At 46.4% G+C, this 21,018-nt stretch overlaps 1 long non-coding RNA gene across 1 annotated transcript in view; it reads right to left on the bottom strand.

Annotated features, from left to right (window-relative positions):
• Positions 1–621: 621 nt before the first annotated feature.
• The window catches only part of LOC109552579 (uncharacterized), a 379,508-nt gene continuing 359,111 nt past the window's right edge, over positions 622–21,018 (bottom strand). Inside the window, exon 9 of the long non-coding RNA XR_012325242.1 lies at positions 622–7,596. This is a non-coding gene — a long non-coding RNA (uncharacterized lncRNA). The remainder of the gene's footprint in view (positions 7,597–21,018) is intronic.

The following is a 21,018-nucleotide window of genomic DNA, read 5'->3' as shown; positions in this document are numbered from 1 at the left end:
TGCCTTTGAAAAATGTAGCGCTCTCAAGGCAAGGGAAGGGTTTGATGCAATTTAAAAAAGACAGACTCCCACACCTCTCAGATCCATATGTTTCCATGCAGATCTAGGGCGCTACCGCGGGCTTTGCAGCCTCTCCCGGCTGTTCTGCTGATGCTCCGAGGACCCACGGCTCCCGGAGCAGGAGGCAGACGGGCTGAGCACCCACCCGGGTGGGTGCGAGGTGCCAACAGCAGACTCCGGGCTGGGCTGTGGCAGCAAAGCGGTGACACGGCGCCATGTGGTGCCCGGCGCATGTGTGCCACCAGGTTGCCGCTGTCTGGGAGAAGGTAAGAAGCTGGAAAATTTTTAAAAAGTAAATCAATCAGATGGTGTATGTATATGGACTAGTGCTAAAGGGGTCTGGGGCTGTGACTGCCGCTGGTCCCTTCCCTCTGTAACAAGATCAGCCTACCACTGCCAGTGGGTTTTGTTTTCTGTCTCAAGTGGCATTCCTTGTGCAATAAACAGGTATGTGGCAAAAAAATAATAATAATAATTCTGGAACCAACTGCGTCTGTGAAACACCAGTTCTAATCTCCCTCCTTCCCTCCCTCCCTCCCCCTCCCCCTCCCTCTCTCCCATCTTTCCATCCTGTTTTCCCTTTCCCACTTTCTTCTTTCTCCCTTCTTTCTTCCTCCCACCTTTCTACTTCTGCATTCAACGAACAACTTTTAAACACCCAGGAATCATGCAGTTGTTAAGACAGATCATGTCCCTGCCCGTATGGTGCTTACCTTCTGAAAGAGAAAGCATGAAACCAGTAAACAAATGAACAGGCCAGCTAAATTCACCTAGTGACCAATGCTATGAAGGAAAAAACCCAGGGTGACGGAACAGGGTGTGATGGGTAGAGGAGGGGAGGGCCACTTTGGGGAAGGTCTGGTAAGGCCCCCTTGAGCGGTGATGAGATTTCCATCACCTCCTGCACGAGGAGGCGGAAACAGCCTTGCTTTTGTAAGTTGGAATGGATTCAATAAAGTTCTTGACTGCAGGACTTGTCAGAGCCTTCAGTGCACAGGCATGCCTTGTGTTTTGAAAAACAGGAGAACCATGGTGTCTTTGGAAGCCCTGTGCTAAGGAGCATCTGGACGGGCACGTCTTCTGTGGGATACGCGTGGGGACACAGCAGCCTGTGGCTGCCTCTTCAATGGCCTGATCCTCACGTCACCCCGAACTCAGACCTACAGCCCAGCACCTGCCACCCCCTCCGTTTGCTTCCCCTGGGGCCGTTCTCATGGTTGGTGCCGACTCTCTGGGTCTCAGGTGTCTCAATTCTCACAATGCACTGAGGTTGGAACCCTCATGAGCCCAATTTACTAATCAGACAGCTGATCTCCGACTCTCTCCTCCAGCTACGTGTTCACCTGGCCGCACCCTGTCCCTCCACGCCCCACCCTGCCCCGCTCAGTGTGCGCCACCCTGCCGTTCTCCTTCCCTTTCCAGGAACAGGACAAACCCATTCTCACTTCTGAGCCTTTTGCCTTTGCTGCTCCCCCTGCTTGAAATGTCCCGGAAATTGAAATCGCTACTTCTTATCCCTGGGTGCACATTAGAACCTTCTGTAGCGCTTTTAAAAATGCTGATGCCGGGGCTTCCCTGGTGGCGCAGTGGTTGAGAGTCCGCCTGCCGATGCGGGGGACGCGGGTTCGTGCCCCGGTCTGGGAGGATCCCACGTGCCGCGGAGCGGCTGGGCCCGTGAGCCATGGCCGCTGAGCCTGCGCGTCCGGAGCCTGTACTCCGCAGCGGGAGAGGCCACAACAGCGAGAGGCCCGCGTGCCGAAAAAAAAAAAAAAAAAAAAAGCTGATGCCCAGGCCCCGCCCCAGAGGGATTACATCAGACTCCCTGGGATGGGGCCTGTGCTCGAGCATTTCTATGCGCCCTGGTTGATACCCGTGTGTCTCCAGGATGGAGAACGCCAGCTCCCCATCCCCTTCCGGTGCCCTGCCATTTATCACGGTTTCATCTCAGATGTGACGGCCTCAGAGAGACCCATATCTAAAGTTGTGCTCCCACCCACAGCCATTCCCCATCACTTTGTTGGGTTTCTGTTCTTCTGAGCACTTATCACCATCGGCAATTTCCTTGCCTGGTCATTTGCTTAGCAGCCGTCTGTTCACTGACTCTCCCAACCGGGACGTGAGCTCCCAGGGAGCAGTGGCTGCTAGTTCACTTCTGCATCCCCAGCCCCGGAACCAGTGTCCATCTACACACAGCGGGGCACCCTTAAGTCTCTGTTGACCTAAAGAAGGTTCAGAGAAGTTAAGCTACTTTCCTAAGATGCCCCAGCTGGGACTTGGGGCTCATGCTGGGAAAGCTGTACCCCCAGCCTTGCCAGTCCCCACACGCCACACCCTGTCTGCATTCGGGAAAACTGAAGTCTAGGGCAGAAGCACACCTCCAGCCCCCTGCAAGGTCTCAGGTGCCGTTTGGGACAGAGCCTTCTGCCCATCTGCTGCCCCTCCTCGCAGCACCACCATCAGCAGAAGCCCAGTAAGTGCTGCTTGTCTGATCGCCTGAACAGACCAGCCTGTGCGTCTGACAAGGGATGCTCAGGCGACACCCCTCTAATCGCCAGGAGACCTCCAGGCTGGGATGGAGGGTGAGACACTGCACGGGCCTGCCTCTGTTTGGACAAGCTTTCTCTGTTCGCATCTCCAGGCCCCCAAACAGGATCAGAACAGAAAAACAAAAACAAAAACAAAAACCATGCTGCATTAATTCATATCTCCTCCTCTCTCTGCAATCCTTCTCTCCCAATCTCCTCTCTCCCAATCCTTCTCCTACTCACAGGATTCTGGAGGATGTGTGGTTGGTTTTCCTCTGATGGTAGAAGACCCAGATGGACCTGTGGGAGGGGAAGGTTTGGGGCTGACAAGGCAGGAGACCTCACTCCGGTTCCGGAAACCTGGACTAGGCATTTTTTCTCTTGTAAAATGGGGATCATGCCTCCTGCCCTCAGAGCCTTACCCTTTGCCTATTCTTTGATGTTACTTGGCAGGGATGAGGTGGTAAAGAAAATGAACATGAATATGACGACATAGATGCGGCTACAAGGATGTTCCACACAGCATTACTTACATTAGGAGAAAGCAACTGGACACAACCTAGCTATCCGACACTAGGGGATTAGTCAGAAAATATATACATGAATGACAAAGCCCAAAGCCATTTAGAGACTGGCTGTAGAAAAATGTTGAATGGCATATTGATAGATGATATTCTCGCTGTGTTATATCATAGTTTTTGAAAGAGCTGGTTGCAAGACATGGAAACTTTTTCTTTTTTCAAACAAACTACACATTCACCAAAAGAGAGACCCCAAAAGATATACGTAGAACTATTAACTTTGGATATGTTGGGGGTGGGAATTAGAGATCATATTGGGGTCTCACTTGCTTGTATTTTTTATAGTGTGTGTGCTTTACTTTTTAAATAAAATAACACAAAAGGAAAGTTCTATGCCATTCTCATCTCACCATATTGTTTTGCTTTTGAGAATCAACCAAAAGAAATTGTATGAAAATATTGACATGAGGATGAGACACGACCACACTTGCCTGGAAACAATATTGCTTATGGACTTGAATATATATATAAACAATTTTCTCAAGATTGAGAAAATTGTTCAATCCAGGGGTTATTTCTAAGTGGTGAACTCCTATTCATCTCACAAGGCCCAGCTCACATTGCCCTTCTTCAGGGAAGTCTCTTTACCCAGCATGCCTGGAGAGAAGGCTCCTTTGTTTTCCCAAAACATCAATCCATTCCTCAATTGGAACACTCATCTGTTTATTTCTCCACCTTTCCCACCAGACTTGGTGCCCCTTGAGGGCTGGGGCCATGATGTTTACTGCTGAATCCCAGGCTCATTAAAGAGCACTGGTACATAGTAGGTGCTCAATAGTTGCTTGCTGAAAAGCTAGATGAATGAATGACGTTCATGCCAGATTCCATTACTCAAGTGAGGGCTTCTGAAAGTATGTGTGTAATCCTGAGCTATAAATTGAAACATATTTTTAAATTCACTGGAGGACTTGCTATTTAAAGGATCTCTGATGTAAATCCTTTTTATAAATGAAGACATCTTCAGTAATGTGAATAATTGCTCCCTGACATATCTGTTTATAAGTTGAGATTTTTAAGGATCAGGAGACTGGTGCAGTTTTTAAAAATTCATTTGACAAATATTTGCAAAGTGCGTGTTCTGTGCCAGGCTCTGTGTTGGATGTGGGCATGAAGGTAGAGCGGTCCCAACCCTTGAAGACTTACAGCCCTGGCTACACTCATTGTTAATGTTGTCTCAGGGTTCCAGGGACCCTGAGTTAAATCCTGCCTTCCTCACATTCCAGCTGTGTGTCCCTCGGCTACTTACTTAACCTCTCTGAACCTCAGCTGCCATGGATGTAAGCTGAAGGTAATAAAAGTACCCACTTCCCAGCAGTCATGAAGATAAAATGAGACAGTATATATAAAGTGCTTGGGAAATTGCCTGGCAGACACATATTCACTGCTATCATTAGAAGACAAGGTGGAAACACATCCATGTGGGATGCACATCATGAGAAATTCTTGGCTGTTAGAGTCTCCCAGATCTGTGTGGCTTTGCTTTTTCACAACAGCTAGTTATGCCTCAAAAACTTGTGCCTTGGTTTCTCCATCTGCAGAATGAGGGCAATAATATCTATGAAAGGAAGATAGTTGGATTGTAAAAAAAAAAAAAAAAAAAGGCACGTTAAGCGTTTCAGAGATAATTTAACTATCTTCCTTTAGGTTTTAGGAAGACAGAAGATGATTAATTTATGCCTGTTCCCATCTGCCCCTCAACCCCCTACTCCCTGCTCACCAAGAGGATTCTAGCTTAGGAAGGTGATGGTCCTCTCCTCCCCCAGGGGTGCCTTTGGGCAGAGCTTCTCCAGATGTGTTCAGCTCTGCGACCGAGCCCCGTGGGTACCTGTGCCTCCTGTGTGCACAGGCTGGACCCACACAAGAAGGTGGCGGCTCACTGGCACGAGTCCTGGTAGGGACCATGGGCCCTGGTTTTAGATATAGGATGACAGTGTTAGATACAGATGATAATTTCTTGCCCCCATTTTGCAGATAGGGAGACTGAGGCTTGAGGTCTTATAGTTGTTCAAAAGATGCAAAGCCATATCGATCTGCGATGTAGGAAAACTCCAGTTTGGAAAACAGCTTTGACGGTGACTATCTTTCTTTTCAAAAACACAGCTGCCTTTGAGAAAAGTTTCATTACGGTCCACGATGAAGTCTTTCCAAGATCTGCCCTCCTTGGAGCAGAGCGTTGGACTGGGGTTGGCAGATGGGACAGGGTGTGAGGAAGCCAGGAGTGGGTTGCAGGCTGCTTCCCAAAAGGTCCTGCTGGGCACTATACATGGGAGAACATAGCCTGTCCAGGTCCTGGGATGCTCATGGACCCTGTAAGATAGAGGTCATTTAGTCCAACTCTCCCCTCTGAAACCCTCCTTCTCATCCATTTTACAGATGATGAAAGAGACTGGCCAGGGCCATCCATTCAATGAGATCAGACACCCAGGGCTCCCACCTCTCTGCCTCTTCTGATATCCTCATGATGACACAGTACAGGGGGTGGATTTCGGCACTATTCATGTATTTATTCAATAAGCACAAATAGAACATTTATCTTTTGCTAGTTCTGGTGCTTTCCAGACATTAGTTCATTTTATCCCAGTCAGATCAATCCTTAAAAGTAGGTACTATTATCATCCCCATTTCACAGATGTGTTAACCACGGCCTAGAGAGTTAAGTCCTTGGCCAAGGCCGTACACGGCTAGTGAGCCACAAGCAGCTGGGCCCCCAGGTCTCCATCCCAACTACCAGATGCTATTCTGTGTGGCTTCTCACGAACAGAAAGAAACTCATTCCATCTTGACTTCTCATTCATTTTCTTCTGACTTCGTCAAGGAGAAAGCTTCAACTTGATGTCACTCTGTCTTTAGCACCTCTCCAATGCTTACTAATATTTTTTAACAAAGAGAGAGTGAGCCTCGGGCTTACTGCCTTCCTGACAACCGTGTTTAAAAGGAAGCGCTATTAAGGTGGTTACGTCTGGGATGAAATTTGCAAAATGCTACCCTTTGTAGAAACGGATTCCGAGGGATTCAGAGACCTGCTCGAGACCTCAGAAAGGGCAGGTCACTCCGCAAGAACTGAAAGAATTGGTCTTTTGACCCCCTGCCATCTTGAGCTTTTTCAATCCAATTCAGTTCAAAAACGATTTGACAAACAGCTTGAGAGCAGCAAGCAGGAGCCACAAAGATGTGAGAATCTGGTGAGGATCCTAAATGTGACACAAATGGAACGTATCATGGTTTTATTTTATTTTTACTGGGGGAATGATTCCTTGCGCTATCCTTCCTTTTCCTTCAGTCACTTGATCCCGAAAGGGTTACAATCTGAAGAAGGGCTTTTTCGTAAGCACAAAGAACTAATATTAGATTGGGGTTTCTGTAAATATTCATTGTAATCTGTGGCTTGGTGAGCATCAAATTCCACCCTCCCGAAAGCTGCACGTTTATAACTTGTGAATTCATAAATATTTACGAATTCACACAATCATCACTGACAAATTATTTCATCTGACAGCTCCACACAGGCTCTGCCTGGTTTCGTGAAATTCTGAACAAATCTCGCGTAAACTTTGCGGGTGACAAGCAAAGACCAAGCACAGGGAAAATCACAACCAGATCCTACAGATTCCAGTGGGTCAGTAGCTGATATTTACAACAATCACCACCACCACCTGGACGAGAGGGATTTTGTTGTCTGATGGGCCGCCAGATGTTCTCAACAACTGTACATATATTTATAGCAATGCATCTTCAAAGGTGTCAAAAAATGGGACCTTGTCGGTAGGGATATAAGAGTGGAAGGAGGCCAGGTTGGGAGCTGGACAGGCTGGGTTTGAATCCAGAGTCGGCTGTTGGGATCCGTGTGATCTTTAACAAGTTTGCAATCCTTGCTGAACTCAATTTCTTAGCTTCGAATTGGGGATAATAAAAGCAGCAACACAACAGGGCTGTTGTCATAATTGTAGGTGCTGCTGGTGAAACCCCAGGTCCAGGGTCTGCCCCAGAGCAGGAGATTCAATAAATCCCCGTTTTATTATTACTGTTGCAAAGAGTCGTTTGAATAATCACAGTTTCTGGCATGACCACATTGTCAGTGATTTCTGAACACAGAAGCGGTCCTGCTCCCAAATCCTTTTCCTCTGTTGTTACCTAAGCACACTTGACAGGGACATTTCCATGTGTGGTTTTAATTTTTGAGCCTCCCCAAAAAGAAATCATGTGCCTGCCACACCCAGACTGCAGGTCACCCTAAGAATCCACTTACCCATTGGAGTTTTTCTTCCATCCATCCCCCTTCCGCATGAACGAGAAATAACTCGCTTTTTTTCCTCCCTCTCTCTCTCATTTGCTGATTGAATGGCACCCTGGTAAAAATGAGTTTACCTCCAGATGAGTGAGAATAAATCCCCGCCATCATTCCATGGGTTTGAGTCAGGGTGCTTCGAGCCCTGTATGGACAAGAAAAGCTGATTTTTATGACGGGAGCTGGGCCTGCCTTCTGCTCCATCGTACGCAGGCCAGTCTATTAACAGTGATTACGGGTTTCACTGACTCAATGCCGGATACAGGGTTCCAGCAGGGGCAGCTATACAGGCTAAATGCTATTCCCCGGCTTAAGACTCCCTGTCAGCTTCCCATAGCACCCCACCAAGCCCTGCCCCCCACAGTGCCCTCCAGCTGCCCTGGATGCCTTCTATTCGTTGAACAAACCCAAGCTCATGACCACCCCAGGGATTCTGCACTTCCCATTCCCTCTGCCTGAATGCCCTTCACCCACCCCCTGGAATCTTCAGGGAGCTGCCCCCTTCTTGTCACCTAGGTTTCCTCCTCTGCCACCTTCTCAGAGAGCCCTTCCTGACCCCTTACCTAGAGTCATCACTCTTCATCAAATCACCCTCTTTTTATTACCCGCATCTAGTTTTCTTCATGGCACTTATTAATGGAAGCTATCTAATACCCTTTCTTTTTTCTTCATTTCCAGAGCCTTCCACACACTAGGAGGTCCCCCCGGGCAGAAGCTTGTCTGTTACCCATAGCTGTATCCCTACGACCTAGAGCAGCATCTGGCATATATTAAACGTTCAATAAATATTTGTTCGGCTGAACAAGTAAATGAACGTAGTTACAGACAGGACAGGCGCAAGATGAAAACAGATGGTGGGTGAGCGCTAGGCTTAACCACAGGGTAGTTTTGTGATCTCGGGCAACTTAAAGCTGGATGAGCCTCAGTCTCTTCACCTGTAAAATGGGTATAGTAACTTGCCATCTTTCACAGCATGGTGGGATTCTGAGATCCCAGGTACATAAAGGGTCGAGCTGTTCCCACGGGGCAGTCATGTATGGCTGACTCTTGGTTAAAATGAATGCTATGTAACTGATGGAGTCCTGGGTTTGGAGAAGTGTGGAGACTTAAAGACTGCATTTCTTTTAGCCCCTCTGACCTTTCCTTCCATGTCAGACTTCCAGCACCTTCCAAGTGTGTTTCTGGGGAAACCCTGTCCTATTTGGAGAAAACAAGCTTGCACCTTAACTGCAGAAGCGGGGCCCCCATAGGTGTAGGCAGTAAGGGCAGAGGGATGTCACCAGAGAGATGCTGACGATAGGACTGAAGACGACATTCCGTGGGAAAATCGACTGAGTTGAAGTTTTGCAAGGTGAATTTTCCAATTGCAAAGTCTCCGCCCTGGGTGTGTTCAGCATTGCACTAAAGTACATACGCATGTGAGCATGTATACATGCTTGCACACACACACGCATACACATTTTTCAGAGTTGCTTTCAGCAGAAGTTAAGGAGCAAAAAAGATTTGTTTCTTTCTAAACTTTCGCAATTTCAACATCTGCCTGTTTGGGTAAATTTGACAAGGACGATCTCTTTTGTCTTCTCTCTCGTTTATGATTTTTTTCCCCTCCCGAATGCAGAAATTCCATGAGAAGTGTTTTTAAGAGTACTCACTGACAAGTGTACACATGCCGTCCGTAGCCAGGGAGCAAGCGGCTCAGTCGCTAACTTGCGAGACAGGAGCTAGATTACAATCATAAATAAATGATTTGCTGTCTCCTCGCATTCAGACTTGTAGCTTTTAAAGTGTGCCTGTCATCGTGGAATCAGATTTAGTCAAATGCTGTGTAACTACAAAATTATCCTATCCTTACCTTTTTATTCTCCCTATAATGGACAGTTAAATTGGATTTTCAAATTTGAAGTGCATATGTTTTTCAAATCCCCAGAGGCTGTCTATTTTTTCATTTCTAAAGCAACTCGCTAATGTTTATCATTACCACACAGAAATATTACAATTCTTAAGGGGCGCCTTACAAAATCAGCACGGGAGAAATGTGCTTTATCGTCTCAAAATGAAACCAATTTCTCAGCTGATTTGCAATTTATTTACATGTTAGCATTTGATTTCCAGTTGATTTATAACCCCATACAGCTCCGTCTCAGGGTTTATTTAGAAAGCAGATGACGGTGGTCGGGGGAGGATATGGCATGGGATGTCTCCTTCCTCCTTGGGGAGTTGGAAATGCCAGTCCTGAGTCTCTTGTTTTCGTTCCATCTTCAGAGAATTCAATGCCCCAGCCAGTGCAAATACACAGGGTGCTAGGCCCAGCCACTGCATGGAGATGAGATGCTGAAAGACGGCCTTTCCAAAAGAATACATTACCTCCTCTGCAGTGAGCAGGGAGCTGGATGGAGGAAGGGGAGAAGATGGCTGGAATATAGCGGGCTTGCATTCCTGGGCTCATTCACAAAGCTCTAATGGCAAGTGTGGTACCCAGATTCAGAGAAGTATTGGAATGGACAGTGGGGAGGGAGCTTACTGCTTCATCTGTCTGACCATTCGTCCACTGATTCATTCTTCCATCCATCCAGCCAGCCAGCTAGCCAGCTAACCCTTCATCCTTCTAACCATTCTCACATCCATTCCTCCATAACTCTCACCCCCAATCCATCCCTTCATTCATCCATCCATCCAGCCAGCCATCCACCTTATCATCTACCTATCCACCCATCCACCTACCAATCCATTCACTGTCCCTTCATGCATTCATCCATCCATCTGTGCGTCCCTCCATCCATCCGTCTACCCGTCTACCCACCCAGGCATTACCCATTCACCTATCCACCCATCCACCCACCCATCCATCCATCCATCCATCCATCCATCCAACACCTTAAAGATGAATGCTAAGGTTACAAATGACTAAGAAACTGACATGGTCCTCATAAAGCTCATGGTTAAGTGAAGGAGACTAACATATACCTCTCTGGGTCATCGTGAAACTCAAATAACTTAATACATGTAAAAGTGCTTAATAAACTGTAAATCATCTTAAAAATATAACCTACAGGTGGAATGATGTAACGGGTTAGAGCAGGGGCTCTGCTTCCTTCTGGCTGTGGAGCCATGGGCAGACAACTTCATCTCACCAAGTGATGATTTCCTTGTCTATAAAATGGCAGAAGAGGGTAATTATTATTATGACATCTACCTTGAAGGGATATTGGGAGTATTTGATGAGGTAGATATCAAATGCTTAGCGTGGTGCTGGGGCCATAGTTAGCGCTCCTTACTATTATGATTATTACATGCTATTGAATTATTACATGTTATTGTACATTATTACATACAGGAAGACAGAGTAATTGTGTCTGAGAAGATAAGAAAAGATGTTACAGAAGAAATGACTTCTAAACTGGGTTTATGGAGGAGGGAAGCTTTTCTCAGATGCCAAAAGGAATGGCATTTCCAGCAGGGAGAACGGCATGCACGAAAGTCTTGTGGCATGAGGTGCACCCAAAGATTCAACAAAAGGAGCGGGGTGTGTGGCTGGAGCTCAGGACCCGTGGGGCAGAAAGGAGGAAGTGCCTTTGCATATTAGGATATGGAACTTGGGTTTGTCCTGGGGATGACAGGCAGCCATTGGAAGCTCTTAAGCAAGGACATGGCCCCATCCAATTGGCACCTTAGGAAGCTCTACTGTGCAGAGGACAAATCTGGAGACAGGAAGCCCAGGGCAGGGACTGGAGAAATAGCTCCCTGGAGGACACATGAGACAGGACCCAGTGCACTGGTGCAGGGCTGGTGAGAAGGGGCGGATTCGAGAGACGGGTGTTCAGGTAGAATCAGCCAGGACTTGGGGGCCAGTTGGAGAAAAGAAGAGGAATAATGAGCGTTTCACAGGCATCTTGAGGAGCACCCTATCAGAGATAAAATCCCTGGGACTGAGATGAATTTTCTTCCTTACTTTGCTTAGATCTGCCCACGCCATGCAGAGTTTCTCTGAATAAATTTGCATATATTTATGCTACAGGCAGCCAGCACTCACTCCTGCAAAAGGAGCATCCCTCTCTCTCTGTCTCTCTCTGTCTCTCTTTTCCACTCCCTCCCTCCCTGTCTCTCCAAATATGTGCGCACATCCAGCACGATTCCCCTTCTGGGCAGTCAGGAGCCAGGAACTTCCTGGGACTTCCTGATTGAACTTGGAGGAGTCCCTTACCTCTCCTGGCTTCAGACAGGATAATCTCATGTCTCTGGGGTCTCTAACTCTAGGACACTGACAGAGGTCTAGTCCCCTGATGTATAAGTGGTGTACCAATTAGGACAATTTATGTCATGAGTAATAGAAAATCTGATTCAAATTAGCTTAAAAATGAAGGGTTTTAGGTTCATGAAACAGAAAAGTTGGAGATTTCAGCTATCCGGTGAAATTTGGTCCAGCAGTTCAAGGATGTCACCCATGAAGAACACCATTATCTTCTGTCATCTGTTTCCCACAGTGTCAACGTCATTCTCAGTCTGGTTACCCCCAGGCTCTCTGCAGGGCCCATAAGCACATGTTCTTGTGTTCCCACCCAGCAAGGAGGAGAGGGAGTGTCTTAGTCTGGGCACTGCCCCCAAAGCCCTGAGATCCACCCTGATTGAACAGCTCAGTTCCCATGCCCACCTCGGAGTCGATCTCTGTGGTCAGAAGGAGGGGCGTGCTGATAGGCTCCTCCTGGGTCACATGCTCGTGCTCCTACTTATGGTTGCCTGTGCATCTCCATACAGAACCCAGGGCTTTCAGGGAAAGGGCAGAATGCTGGGACAGAACCAGCACATGCCCAGGACACGTGCCATTGGAGAAAACTTTCTATTGTCTTCCTTCATTCCAAGGAGAGAGGAGATAGCTTCAAAAACAGACACGGTCTCTGGAAAACTTCCTTGTTATCTACATAAAGTGCATCAAAAAAGTCAAATAATAGTGCTTGACCCAGCAAGTTTAAGTGTCCAAGAGCTAGCTGCTTATGAGGAGATAAAGAGAGTCAGCGTCCTTTCCAGGGGCCTAGGCTTTGTAACGTACACTTGATGGCCCAGTCCAGACCTCCTGGGACCCTCTACTGACCACAAGCATCAGCCCTCCTATGCTGGAGATTTGAAGTGCCAGGTGGGAGCACCCTGGGGCTTAGGGAGGATGAAGGGGATTCAAAGTTGGTTGTATTAGACAGGATAGGTCAGACTGTGCTGCAGTAACAAGAAGTCCCCCAAACCTTAGTGACCTAACAAAGCAATGCTTATTTCTTTCTTTTAAAAAATGTATTTATTTATTTTGGGCTGTGTTGGGTCTTCGTTGCTGTGCGTGGGCTTTCTCTAGTTGCGGTGAGCGGGGGCTACTCTTCGTTGCGGTGCGCGGGCTTCTCACTGCGGTGGCTTCTCTTGTTGAGGAGCATGGGCTCTAGGGTGCACAGGCTTCAGTAGTCGTGGCGCACGGGCTCAGTTGCTCTACAGCATGTGGGATCTTCCCGGACCAGGGCTCAAACCCGTGTCCCCTGCATTGGCGGGCACATTCTTAACCACTGCACCACCAGGGAAGTCCCTAATGCCTACTTCTTGTTCTCACAAAGTCCATGGTGAGCTCGGGTGTCTCTCCAGGAGCTGTCCTTTACACAGCAAGTCAATAATCCAGGGACCTTCAATCTTATGGTACCTCCACAGCACATGTGCCCAGCAGTGGGGCAAAAGAAGAATGGATAATTGGGCCTAGCTCTTAATTTCTCCTGCCCGGAGGTCACACACGTTCCATCTGCTTGTATGACCATGCCCATCCTCAAGTAATCTTCCCATGTTCCCTAAAGGAGACGTGAATTGGAAATTACCAGGGAGAAGTAAAACTATCTGCCTTGCAAGCGGGAAATGACTCACCTTCACGTTCTCCCCAAAAGTGAGAAAGAGAAACCGTTATTATCTGCTCTCTACCAGGTGCTCTGGATTAAAAGACGAACTGCCTTCTAGCAGTTCACATTCCACGTGGGGAGACAGGGCCAATCGTTAAAAAAAAGGCGGGGGGTGGTGGGAGAGAGACAGGGAGAAAAGTAATTTTAGAACTGCTTTCTGAGTTTATTGTGAGGATAAAAAAGGAGATGAAGCGTATGACATCCTTGGCAAGTCGCCTGGCAGGAATAAGGGCTCTATAAATACAAGCTATTGTTGCCATTTTACAGATGAGGCAATCAAGGCTCATGGTGGTTGAGTAACTCTCTTGAGGTCATCCAGTGACGGTCACCCAGTGATCGGCTGGCTGCAGGGTCTTCTGTTAGTTATCTTGCCCTTGACCTCACTCACATGAGAAACTCTCTTCCTCCTGCATTGCTCCTTCAAAGCCTGTTAAGGGTTTCCTGACCAACGCTGGGCACCAGGTCCTCTAGTTAACATGGATGGAGGCTGATCCTGATGGGTCCAAAGGTGAGATGCTCTGCCACTTGCTTGCCTCTTTATCCAGGTTTGGATACTTCTGTGACCCCCAATCCCCACCTTGTAGGTAGCCATGATTTAATGGTAACGTTTGTCATTTCAAGGTGATGGGAGAAGTGCTGTTCCGCTTCCTGACCAAGACTATCTTGGGAGTCCATCGTACTAAATGCCAACATTCTAAGGTGACGTATCCCACCTTTCTAAGACTCCACTATTTCTCAGCTCTAAGATGGATTCAACTTCTAAGACTTTAGCCCCGTACTGTCCATGAGAACTTTCTACAACAATGGAAATATTCTATATCAGTGTTACCCAACATGGTAGCCATTAGCTCCATGTGGCTCATGTAAAGGAAGAACTGAATTTTAATTTTATTTAATTGTAATTAATTTGAATCAGAGTAGTCACATGTGGCTAGTGGCTACTGTAAAGGGAACCAGAACTCGAAACCCTCTTATTCCAATTTTGTATGGTGCTTTGGTTCCTACTTGCCCATGAGAAGCACAGCTGAAGAAGTTCTCAGCAGCACCATGACCCCAGTTTGGGTAACTTAATCTGAAATTCAGTAAAAGAAACGTGAAGCTTATGTGTACCATTCGAATAAAAGATGTTACACTGCAGTAACAAGCAACCTCCAGCTCTCAGTGGCTTGAAACAGCAAAGGTTTGTTTCTTGCTCATACTGTGTTCATCTCAAGTTGGCAAGAAGCTCTGCTCATCACAGCCATTTGGGCACCCAGGCTAATGGGAAGTTACCTTCTCAGAAGTTGCTGGTCAGAGGGCCAGAGGGAAAAGTGAGCTGTGAAAGGTCCTGCACTGGTTATTATATCACCCAGAATTGATACCCATCCATTCTTCCCCCTAGTTCACTGGCCAGAACTATTCACATGTCCTTACCCCAGTGCAGGGATGCAGAAAGTACAACACTGAGTATTCTGGAAGGGAGGAAAACCAGAACTATTTGGTCATCTACACTAATGATTACATTGCATGCAAGGTCAAAAACTGGGATAGAAGTGGAAGGAAAGTACCAAGTCTGGGGGGAAAAAAACAGCCTGAGATACTTGAAAGAGCACTGGACTTGGAGTCCAGAGACAGAGACCCAATTCCTGGGGTTGCTGCTTATTTATTTACTCTGTGATCTTCAATCTGTAACTCCTTTTCCCTGGGCTTCTAACATTTATATTTTGAATAATAATTGAATGTATGTACATAATAATTCAATATTTATATAATATCTATTGTATATCTCTATTATATATACACACACACAGGACCATAGGAGTTATTGTGACTTTATAGTTACTATCCTTTTCTACACCTAATCAAACAAGAACCCTGGATCCCTGGGTTAATATTTGTGCTTTGGGATACTGTTGGCCATACATATCTATTTACCTGTTCTATCTAGAGAACATTTATTTTTCAGAGGATGAGTAATAATTTTCCCAATTAAAAAACTACATTTTTCCACCTTACTTGCATGTAGGATGGCCATGTGACAACTTCTGTCTAAAAACTTGTAAGTAGAAGAAATTGTTGTTGGGTGTATCTTCCAGAAAATCTCCCTTTGTAAAGAAGGCAATCTGAGCTATCGCTTGTCTCTTCATCATCGGACTCCCCCTTTCTTCTAGTCTGGATGGAGGGTGTGATGGCTGGAGCTCCAACAGTCATTTTGAGAACATTAGGATGCAGGTCACACTTTAAGGTGGTAGCACAACAGCTAGAAAGAGCCTGGATCTCTCACGGCATCATGGACACCATTCTTCTGACTTTTTTTACATGAGGAAAAAGTAATTCCCTACCACGATAGTGAGATTTATATTTGGATTTTTAATTACGTGTGATCAATCCCTGATGATAAAACATTGCACAAGTTGATTGCTTTGCTGATGACCAAGAAGTGACTCTCTTCCAGGGGTAATAAGGAGAATATGGGCATTGGAACCACATAGACCTGAGTTCTCATTCTACTGTTCACGAGCTGTGTGACCTCAGGCAGGGGACTCAGCCTCTCTGAGTTCAAGTTTCCTCATCTGTAAAATGGGTATGAAAACAAAGCACCCATCCCCCAAATGCACAGGATGCTTATATGGATTCAGCGAGATGACATCCACAGAGTTCTTATTGTCTGGAACGTAGTAGGCGTTCAGAAAGCAGCGACCACAATAATAGCTCACATTATTTTGCACTGACTCTGTGCCTTGTGCTGTTCTAAGGGCTTTACATCCACCAACTCATTTAATCCTCACTAAACCCCAGGAGCAGGTATTTCATCGCCCCTGTTTTACAGATAAGAGAACTACAACAATAAAGTATGTGTTGAATAATGAGTTGAATATCATGTTGAATAAATGAGTCGGGACTCCAGGGGCCCCTGAATATCAGCCACTGGGCACGCTGCCTCCATGGTCTTTGTCACATCCCACTGTTACCTTGTCGCCAGTACTATTATAGACTTCATGGTTTTCTTTAACTTAATTTTAGATAGAATCACTTTTAAAAATATATTCTCACTCTAAGCAATAAAATATGCCTGGAGTCACTGCAGATATAGACAGACAGATAGATAGATAGACAGACAGACAGATAGATAGATAGATAGATAGATAGATAGACAGATAGATAGATAGACAGATAGATAGATAGATAGGTCGATAGATAGATAGATAGGTCGATAGATAGATAGATAGATAGACAGATAGATAGATATAGACAGATAGATAGATAGATAGACAGATAGATAGATAGATAGATGATCGATCTATATATATCTTCACAAAACATATGGCACTACCTACCAGAGCTAAACACACATTTATGCTATATGCTCATGTGCTATACTTTGGCCCAGCAATTCCAGTCTTGGATATATAAACTACAGGAAAAAAAAAATTCTTGTAACCACCAAAGACACAAGATAGAATTTTATAGCAGCTCTTTATTTGGACAACTCAAATGCCCATCAGTAGTGGAATGGAGATATAAATTGTGATATATTCATTCAATGGAATACTACTCAACAATAAAAAGTATAAACTACTGATTCATGAAACAACAAGATGAAGACATAACATTAGGGGAAAGTGTGATACCAAGGAGTGTACACTGGATAAATCTATTCATACGAGATTCAGAGGCAGGTGAGAAGTGATAGAGGTCAGGATAGTGGTTATGTCAGGGCAGGTGTTAACAGGGAGGGACACGAGGGTGCTGCCTGGGGGTCTGGAAATGGGCTACATCTTGACCTGGGTGGTGGGTATGCCCATGCAAAACTTAACTGAGTTCTTCACTTCATATTGGGACCCTTTATGATAACTAAGTTACATCTGAATAAAAAATGTTTATTAGAATGTATTTAAAAGGATCAAGTAAGTCATGGAAGCACATGGAGTCATCCTACACAAGGGGAGGCAGAGTGTTCCCCACAGGAAGCAGGGTGTTCCTGGTAAATACCAACTGAACGGGAGACGTGGTGGCCCCAGGGACCAATACCCTGTAGGAGAACCAGCCAATTCTGTGCCGCATCCCTGGTCTGGCCAGGTTCTGTGGGGAGGGCTGCGCTCCCCAGCTACTGAATCCTTTGTCCCGAGGCTCTGCCAGTTACAGCCAAGCTCTCGGCCTACTGGCTGCCAGCTCCTCACTTCTTTCCTCTTGACGATGGCTCTGGCTGGATCTGCCTCTTTCTCCCTCCCCGGCTCCTTCTGACGAGGGTGTTTGTCTTGGCCACATGCTAAGACTGAAGCAGATCTTGGTACTCGGGGGGAATTCTCTCCTTTACTGAGCCCAGTGGGTGGAAAAGCAAAGGGAAGGAAGGGAAGATGGAAGGTGGGGAGGCAGGATCCCGATGGATGTATGCCACTTTAGGGAGGATGGAGAAAGTTGTCGAGAAGGGACAGTGTCGGGAGCAAAGTCATGTACATCATTCACTTTTAAAGTCTCAATGTGTGTGTGTGTGTGTGTGCGCGTGTGTAGATGGACAAATAGACACAGACAGTAAGACAGAAATAGGAGACAGTGACAGAGAGAGGCAGAGAGAAGGAGAAGCACAGAGAGAAGGTACAAAGAGGGAGACAGCGCACACATCTTCTCTAATGCATGACCTCCTTCCTAACACTTTTCAAGGATTCACAAAAATATTTGAGACTACTCCTCCCGCCCCAGCAAATTCATTGGCTACAAAATATTAAAAGACAACTGCAGCATTAAAATCAAGAAAAGTTTAACCAATGGTCTATAACTCTCCTGTGTCAATTTGTCCCCACCTTCCTCCTCAGCATCAGCTTCGAGACGCTGAGAGCTGGTGACAGAGCCAACGAGGAGGGTGACCAGTATGGCATCCCCCGCCTGTGCCCCCAGGGCTCTGGAACCCCCTACACACAGGCAGGTCACCTCTAAGTCTAAGCTTGGGCTGAATGCCAGACATCAGGCCCAGAGAGGCGCTGAGGTTGCCCAGAGACACATAGCAAATCATTCCTTCCTTCATTCATAAACCTTTACTGGATCTCTTCCAGCTGTCAACCTCTATGTTGGCTGCTGGGAACAGAGAGGTGACGAAATCTCCCGACCTATCCCCTGGACCTCCAATCTAGTAAGAACGGGAGAGAACAGATTAAATTGGTCATTCATTTCTGAACATGCACAGCAAATGTAAAAATATGGTAGAGGATGTGTGAATGGAGGGGGTGTAATTTACCCTGCATGGACTTGAGATGGTTCGCTCCTGAAAGCCCCAAGGGGGAGGCGGCATTCGGCCTGGGTAGGTGTTAGCAAGGGAAGAAGGAATGCTCCAGGCTGCAGGAATGACATGTGCAAAGGAGTTTAGAGTCTGAAAGGGTGAGACGGGTTGAGGGAGCTTGTATGGCACAGAGCTCTGTGTTTGGCATGCATCTCATTGGATCCTGCTCAATGAGTTAGTATTATACCCATTTCCTGGATATCAAAACTGAGGCCCTGGTCCTGGAGGAATGTGCCTGAGATCACACAGCTACTAAGTTCCCACTGGGGTTCACACTCTCGTTTCTCTAATCCAGAATTCATGATCTTTTTGAGCAAGGCTTAACTCCATTCCTTTTGACATTCTGCCTTCCTCCCTTAAGGATCCACCCTTTCCCACACCCAGGCATGTTGATAAAAGTTCTCATGGCTCCAGTTCCAGTGGTAACTCTGACTGCATGCTAAGTGACTGCCTGGGATACTTAGATGGCTGCCCTGGGTTGAGTGTTCTAGGATTGATTAGCAATGTCTGCCCTGGGCACTGGGTAAAGGAGGAGAGGTACACACGCCATGGACTTACTAAATCTGGCATAGTGGCTTCATGAAAGAATTTCATTTTTCTCTGGGCTTTCAGGACCAAATCTTCCATCCCCGAGTGTCCCCCATTACACAGTAAGGAAGCTGAGATTTTTATGAGGAAGGGTGACTTAATAGTTGGGAGTCCTACAAGGACAACCTTGCCTCCTACTGGGTCCTAATTTTGGAAAGTCCCTCAGTATCATCTAGCCTTATACCCTTTCTCAAGCCCTGCTTCCTCCTACGACCTCTTTCTGGCTCCACTTATTCAAAGAATTTCCACTCCATCCTCTTGAGTTTCACACACTCCAAACTGCAGAAAGCAACGATCCTACTCAAAGATAACCAGCTCATTTCTAACGGGAAGCAGAGGCATGAATCAAACAAGCAAATATTTGTGACACAACACCCCCCACCCCGCCCCACCCTTTCTGCTATTCTTCCAAGGGAAAAGGCAGGGGAAGTCGTTGAGAAAACGGCCTCGCCATCAACACATTTCAGACCCTTACTCGTCTGGCTCAACACCACGAGTGGCAAACCAACCGGCACACACCACCAAAAAAAAAAAAAAACAAATTCTAACAAGACATTAATAGATCAATAAAAATAGCTTCCACGAGAAACGATGAGGAATCACGCAACAAAATGATTTCTTTCTGTGAGCGTAAACTCATGAATAATCAAATTCACAGTCCCCAAACGAGCCAAGCGCAGGTCTTGTCAACCTCATCCCAGTGTCCTCGTGGAAGGTCACCTCAAACCTTTGCAGGCCTGGGTGGCTCTGCCCCTCACGTCTCCTCCCCACCCCCTGCCCCCTCCCAGCACCACCACCTCTTCCTTAGACGGGAGAAATTAATTCCCAGTGCTATGGAAACGTGCAGCAAATCTGACTGGAAGGCTGGGGCAGCACTCATGAATCATCAAGCAGAAAGGGGAGTTCGATAAAATATTGGGGGGAGGTCCTCAGGCCACGGCTTTTGTGAGCTGAACCCGAGCCCTTGCTTCAAGCTCCTTTAGCGTCACATTTTAACCTACCAGCTGCCTCGAGAAGCAAGATGATCTTCCCTGTCTTTTTTCTTCTCCCTTTAAAAAAAAATTATTTAAAAAATTTTTTTATTTTCCCTCATGTGTTAAGGGAGGAAACAGTGACAGGGACAAGTGACAGCTCGCTAATTATTCCCTTACTGCCACTGCTGTTCTGGCTTTGGACGCATTGCTCATTTCTCCCCGTCTTCGCACTGAATAATGCATGGGTCCCTATCTGTATTCAAGCGGCACCTCCAGGGACCGCCAGCCTAACTAGCTGATAACTGATTCAGTTTGTAAGCAGGGCCTCTGGGAGTTGCAAGGAAAAGTAGCCAAGAACAAATGTAACACTTCTTTCTCATTTCTTCAGAACATCAAGGAGAGGCCAGTTGGGAAGCAGGTGGAGATGCGTGCTAGGTCCTTGAAAGGTACGTGACCTCGAGTTAGGGGAAGGGAACCTTGGCTCTAGCTGTGGGGAGAGGGTCTACTGATGAAGATGATGAGAATGTGATGAAAATAGTTAAGGTTAGTTGAAGGTTTACTATGTATCTACCATTATACTAAACACTTTGCATGCATGCTTTCTTATAATCATCACCAGAATCCTTTGCTGGCAATGCCTTGTCAGATGTATCAGTTAGCTATTACCATGATAATGCTGTGTAAAGAATGGCCTCCACATTTCAGTAGCTGTCAGCAATACATAGAAGGGCAAGCACATTTCCAGCCTCTGCCTGCATCATGTCTGCTAATAGTCCATTAGCCAGAGAAAATTACGTGGCATGTTCAGTGTCTAGAAGAGAGGAAGCAAGTGTTGC

The sequence above is a fragment of the Tursiops truncatus genome, chromosome 13 (genome assembly GCF_011762595.2).
Source record: "Tursiops truncatus isolate mTurTru1 chromosome 13, mTurTru1.mat.Y, whole genome shotgun sequence".
Classification (NCBI taxonomy): Eukaryota; Metazoa; Chordata; class Mammalia; order Artiodactyla; family Delphinidae; genus Tursiops; species Tursiops truncatus.
Note: the sequence above shows the minus strand (reverse complement) of the source record. Positions and strands in the feature narration are given on the sequence as shown.